Genomic DNA, 7,092 nt, shown 5'->3' with positions numbered 1-7,092 from the left:
TCTTACAGGCTGGACAAAATCCAAAGATAATAGAGAAACATGGAGTACCAGCAAGTATCAATCGAATAACGTGGATCTATTCCCATTTCTCTTGTTCCTGAGAGAATTGCTCATTAGTGTTTAAGCAGTATTGTGACATAAAGATCTCTTATTCTCACTTTTTGAAGCCTCCTTCTTTCTCCACTGCCAGGACTATTGATATATTTTAAGTATCTAATTTCCTTGAACAAGCTCTTTAAACTGATAATCCAAGAGTGGTAATAAACCCCAGAATAATCCTAGCCTACCTTGAGACCCCAGTCCCTAAATATACAGAAGTGGTTTCTAGGGCACCTCAGTTTACGCCTGTCTCTAAGCATGTGCAGCTAGCTCCTCGTGTGTCAGTGTCTGGACCCAGGTAGCCTCAAGGCACTCTTACAGGACTGGGTGTTTCATTGCAGTGAGGTGTGAGGACAATGTTAGATGGACAGATGCACCCAATGCCCAGTTAGTCCAACTCTTTCAGAAGGAAAAATGACCCAACACTGATCAAAACTGGAGCATGAAAACCTCCTTCATCCGACCAGCATCCCCACCAGCTGCCCCTACTTCGGGAATCAGGTACATGTTACACAGCTGCTCAGAGGGTTAGTAACTGTGAATTTCCCAGGGCTGCTGTAACAAAGTAGCACAGACTGGGTGGCTTAACCAAAAGAAATGCATTGTCTCAAGTTCTGGAGGCCAAACATCCAAAATCAAGCTTTTGACAGGCTTGATTGCTTCTGAGGGCCGTGAGGGAAAATCTGCCCTGCGCCTCTCTCCTGGCTTCTGGAAGCACTGGGTCTCCCTTGGCTTGGAAATGGTGTTCTCCCTGTGTCTTTACATTGGCTTCCCTCTATACATATCTGCCTCTGTGTCCAAATTTCCCTCCTTTTATAAGGTCGCAGTCATGTTGTATTAGGGCCTAATCCAATGACTTCATCTTAACTGGATCACCTACAAAGACCGTATTTCCAAATAAGGTCACATTCACAGGTAATGAGGGTTAGGACTTCACCATCTTTTGGAGGGATATAATTCAACTCAGAACAGCAACGGAGACTTTATGGCTAAAACCCTTCCTGACGTTGCCCTCGACTGAAGAGAGCCACCGCTCCCAATTCATGTCCTTTTTCTTGTATCAACCCACATCCTATGATTGATCGGGTAAGGGTTATCCCAGCTCCAAAACTCGCTGCAGTGTCGGCCACGACCTCGGCCTGACCTTTCTTCTTTCATACCCCATACAGGTGTTCAACTGAGAAACATACCACAATGAACTTGCTGCATGCAAATAGCCAACCCAGAGTCTGCTTCCCACATCATATTACTGGTAGTGGTGCTTCTCTGCCTGCTTCATGCCAGGCAGTGCTATAGAATCACAGGCAACGAAACATTCCAGCCACCAGGACTGCCTCCATATCAGAAAGAAGAGCTTACCTCCACTACAGCTTGCCTTTCAGATCTTCACTGGCTATCTTGCGACCTGCCTCCATTATCTGCTCCTCCCTGAACTCTCAGTCATAGATCATACTCTTTCTCTTCCCTTAGAAGAAAAAAAGTAAAGAGGAAATATTATTGTTTATTAAATAGAATTGTGAGTTAGGCGTTTTGCAAGTGTGATCACATTTGATTATCTCAACAATATTATTGCCTTTATATTATAATAGAGAAACTGAGATCCTAAGGGGACTAAGCCGGTCCCAGTTCACCTGGCTGGGAGCAGATTCAGCGCACAGGGAAACGGAGGGGTGCTGATTGCAAAGCCTCTTTCTACCACACCAGCGGTTCCCAGACTTATATTACACAGGATAGTAAATTAAAAAGGAACAAAATGGCAAACAGAAGTAGATGTTTTGGATAAGTCTAAAAACATTAAAAAGTAAAAACTTCACTCTACTTTTATCATAATAAAAAGAGATATTTCAACACAGGAAGTTTTGAAAAGATTGAATCTTAAAATAGAGGATTAGCACTTCTACTTGAATGAAAAATATGCCAATTTACCCTGCATTTCCCCAGAGATTTGTGAAAATTTTTTTAAGAACTGGTATAAATCTTGGCCACAGGGACAATAAGCTTGGAATCACCTCTGATCAAACTGGATTTTTTTTTTTTTTTTGTATTTTTCTGAAGCTGGAAACGGGGAGAGACAGTCAGACACACTCCTGCATGCGCCCGACCAGGATCCACCCGGCACGCCCACCAGGGGCGATGCTCTGCCCACCAGGGGGCGATGCTCTGCCCCTCCGGGGCATCACTCTGCCGCGACCAGAGCCACTCTTGCGCCTGGGGCAGAGGCCAAGGAGCCATCCCCAGTGCCCGGGCCATCTTTGCTCCAGTGGAGCCTTGGCTGCAGAAGGGGAAGAGAGAGACAGAGAGAAAGGAGGGGGGGAGTGGAGAAGCAAATGGGCGCTTCTCCTATGTGCCCTGGCCGGGAATCGAACCTGGGTCCCCCGCACGCCAGGCCAACGCTCTACTGCTGAGCCAACCGGCCAGGGCCAAACTGGATTTTATTCACACTAAAATATAAATGACCTTTCTAGGTTTTTTAGCAAAATATTTTGAGTGTTTCTGAAGATGTATGCGAGTTAGCTTTGATGTAATCAAACATCACTAAGGACAACATGGGAATGTTACATTTAAAGAAACAAAGTGAAAGCAAAAGGAAATCGTATTTTATAAGTTGGCTATTTTCCTCAGGTCTCAGATCTCTCTCAGGACTCCAGAGCTGGCAGGGGTCCAGCTTCGAATCAGATTCTGCTTTGGCCCTATCTATTCACATTTGAAAGTTGAAGTTACATTTAAGATCAGATACCTCAGGCAGGGAACAATAGTTAAAACGCACATGTTAATAGCTAAAAGCTTATAAAATGTCAGTGCAGGGTTTGAAATGTATGCGTTCTATAATGCTTGCTGTACAAGCCTTTTAATTATTTGGAGAGGTATAATGAACTAATATATTCAATAGTGACAATAAATAATGTCTCGAGCAGAAACAGTGGCTTACTTTTACAAGATCCTTCATCCAGCGTGCCCTCAGCCCTCAGCACAAGGCAGACGCCTCGGAGCGCAAGCCTGCACATCTGGGGTTTCTGCAGTGCAGAGAGCACTCCGCAGCATTACCCTGGATGAGGCTCTAATTCCCTGAGTATTACAGATCTAGAATTGACTTGAGGTATTTCGTTCGAAGAACAAATATTTTAAGAAGGCTGAGTGCCATTTCGGAGTGGCAATCATTCCTTACAGGCAGCTTGTCATAGTTGAGAGAATGAAGCCATGGGAGTTGGTCAGAGCTGAGTTTGAATCCCAGTCCCACTGCCTATCCAGCTGGATGGCTGCAAACACCACCTGGCTCCTATTTGTAAATGTGGAAATAATAACAATACTTTCCCACAAGTTTGCTGTAAAAATTCAACATAAGATTGCACCCAGGCCCTGGCCAGTTGGCTCAGCGGTAGAGCATCGGCCTGGCGTGCGGGGGACCTGGGTTCGATTCCCGGCCAGGGCACATAGGAGAAGCGCCCATTTGCTTCTCCACACCCCCCCTTCCTCTCTGTCTCTCTCTTCCCCTCCCGCAGCGGAGGCTCCATTGGAGCAAAGATGGCGCTGGGGATGACTCCTTGGCCTCTGCCCCAGGCACTAGAGTGGCTCTGGTCGCGGCAGAGCGATGCCCTGGAGGGGCAGAGCATCGCCCCCTGGTGGGCAGAGCGTCGCCCCTGGTGGGTGTGCCGGGTGGATCCCGGTCGGGCGCATGCGGGAGTCTGTCTGGCTGTCTCTCCCCGTTTCCAGCTTCAGAAAAAAAAAAAAAAAGATTGCACCCAACACATCATAGTTGTTGTTACTACTTTATCTATAAAATAGAGGCATCCTGAATCTCAAAGTGTTGTGTGAATAAATAATAACATAAAGGACATTTAGTGATGAGTTACTCTGTTGTCAGTGCTCTACATGTATTATCTCACTAAATCCTCATGATTATGGACCCCAAGGAGAGAGAATAATTTGAAACGATCTCTGAGAAAAAATTTACCTTTTGAGATGGGCTCCCTCTGATCAACCGAGGACTCAAATTTATAAATAATGAGAGTCTAGCAGCCATCTGCTGGCAGGGGCTTCTCTCGTACTCTGTATACTGGGAAGAATCTCTCACTGAACTCTTGGTTCTCACACCATGCCATGCTCACTTAACGCTGTTCAAGTCAACTACTAATTATAAAGGAGTTCCTGGTTTTATCTTTCGACCAATGGACTGAGATCTACCCCATCTCTTCAGAACTGGTCCATAACCAATGAAAAGTTTAATAGCATCTAACATGAACTGTGCATTAGGGGCCAATCAGTTAATATGTGACAGATGATACCCACAACTGTTATATTTAAATGTATAATAGGAACCAAACAAATGGTAGTTAGTTGATCTCTTTAGGGAATGACTTGGAATGGCCATCTCATCTCTCCTCACCTACTTATATCTTTGGCAATTATCATGAAAGAACTGAAAGTGAAAGTACACATGCTACTCTTTTAGTTTACCATCTCCTAGAATAACTCCTTCAGCTCCCTTCAATGCACCAAACCATTATGAGCACCTGCAGAGTACAAGACTGTTCTAGGCACTGCAGGCATACAAATGTTTTTGAGATGTAAGTCCAGTTTTGTCTTATAACTATGAGGAGCCACTGAGCCATTTCACCCGTATGTGTTGTAAAGTACCAAAAGCTGCAGAATTAATATTAATATTTTAAGAGGCTTGGAGAACATTTTATTAATTTGGGTTAAGGTGTGCAGAGAAATTGTGAGAACAGTCTCTGTACTGTGTGATTGGCATAACCAGGATGGCCCTTGGCATTGTATTTGTAAAGCCAGAAGCCATGGCCAGAGCTACCATCATAGCAGCCAGACCCATGCAGGTTCGCATTGGATTCGGACAGTCGGTAAAGAAACAGCGGAGCCAAAAACTGGTGGGCCATAGTCTTTAATTTAGCTTGCACCCGGCGGGCAAGTAAAAATACACACTGGGCTCCAAAACCCAGTCACATTCAATGCTCACAAAGCCACTGACTTATCCGAGTTTCCTAGAATCAAAGGTTTCTAGCTCACCAGACTTATTCACCTCTGTTCCCCGTCTCCTTCCTTATCCCAAATACAAACTCTACACAAACTGGCATCTCACTCAGCACTCCGCCATTTTGGCTGCTTTTCCTGGCCTCCTCCACATGGCCTCCTTCCGCTGCTGGCTCTACTTTCTCTGCTCTCTCATGCTAACCTCAGGAACCAAGAGACCAAACTCTCATTCTGTCCCCATTTTATAGTGTAGAAATCCAAACCCTTAATCCAATATACAAAACAGGGAAGTCTCTAATACAAAGTCACCCTCTGAGGCATGATAGGATTGTACCGCCCTACATCAAAAAGGGTAGGAAAGGCTTAATCCCAAAACCAAACCCCAGGCTAAAGGATTCTGCCTGCCTTTAGCCCACCCCAACACACATTAATATCACCTGGGCCACGGCCTCCTCCTGTTATCTTTAACAAAGTGAGCATAATACATTTTATCTGCCCAACAGTATTGTAAATGCAAGGGGAGGAAAACATGGATTCCCAGACATTCCACCACACCTGTGGGGAAAGGGGTGAATGGCTAGCCAAGTGCAGGAAGAGAAAAGCCAAAATAATTACCTTTTCTTATAGCAATGAGCCATTTGCAGGCATTTGTCCCCACGGAAACTACCTCTCCTATGTAAATGCATGTGGTTAATACGTCTGACTCTGGACAGAGAGATGGCGGATGAACACTAGAATAGGAAGGCCTTTTAATATGTAAAGAGACACCTTTCTACCATTGTGTTGATTTCTAAATTTTGTTTTCTCCAATATGACGTATGGCTTGCAAAATTGAACATGGTCCTATCATATTAAAGGACATATGATTATAACCAATAGTGGTAAAGGGCTCCTAATTACAATTTTTGCTTCTGTACTTCCCACTTACAAAACTATAAAAACTAGGTAGAACAAAGGGCCGACGGGCTCTCCCTCAGATTTCTGTCGGAGCTGCTGCCGCTTGGCCAAGCTAGACAATAAAGCTTTGATGTGTAAACGACGGACCTTGTTCCTGTCTTTCATGTTTTGGGTCCCTCCGAATTTGACTTAACATTAGGCCACAATTATAGCTAATTAACAAACTAGATAGACTATGATAAGCACTACAACAAATACAGTATGAGCAAACTTGTGGACTCAAAGGAAAAGAGTCATTAGTTCTATGTGGGAGGAGAGGGCGATCTCCCGAGTGGGAAGGGCATTTGACTGAGCCTCAGAGCCTAAGCCATCTCTGCGGGTAGCCACTCCTTGGGGCTAAGCAGGACTCTCTTTTGAAATGCAAACATTCTTCTTGGAAGAGGAAGGTATTACATCTCTTATGCAGTCATTTGTTTAGACCATTTTTAGCTGTTTATGGCAGACTGGAAATGCCAGTACTCTGGGCCGTCAGTAAAGAGAAGCAATAGGATGGGAAGAAACAGGAAAGCACACACTGGGTGAGAGGCGTGGAGAGCAGCCATCAACCTTTTCAGCTGAATAGTGCAGACTGTTAACATGGAGCAGCTGACTTATCAGCAGGAGCACAATGTCCATCCCAAAAGTAATGGGCTGCAATACTATATCAGAAGCAGGCGTATACTTTAGATACGTGACAATCTATTTCGAAAAGCAGGTAAGTTTTCAGTCCCAGAGTCAGTTTACATAAATTTAACTGGAGCCTTTGATTTCTGCACAGGGTGCAAGAAACTGATGCAGTAGACTGGGGTCTTCTCAGCTCTCCTTAGCATCTTACTGCATGAAGGCTGACTCCCGGAAATACACTTCAGTTCCAGAGAGTAACCCACATTTCCAGAGGAAGGAAAATAGCTTTTTATCAAAAAGTCTGCCTGAAGCTATAATGATGTAATGGAAAATATATGAGTTTGGAAACTCAAAGATGTAGGAGTCTGTTTCCTACAGCTAAACTTCACAAATTCCTAGTTATCAGACCCCTAGCAAGTCAACTTGTTTAAGCTCCAGTTTCTCATC

The sequence above is a fragment of the Saccopteryx bilineata genome, chromosome 1 (genome assembly GCF_036850765.1).
Source record: "Saccopteryx bilineata isolate mSacBil1 chromosome 1, mSacBil1_pri_phased_curated, whole genome shotgun sequence".
NCBI classification, from domain to species: domain Eukaryota; kingdom Metazoa; phylum Chordata; class Mammalia; order Chiroptera; family Emballonuridae; genus Saccopteryx; species Saccopteryx bilineata.
The sequence above is the reverse complement of the archived record's forward strand: the minus strand, read 5'-3'. Positions refer to the sequence as shown.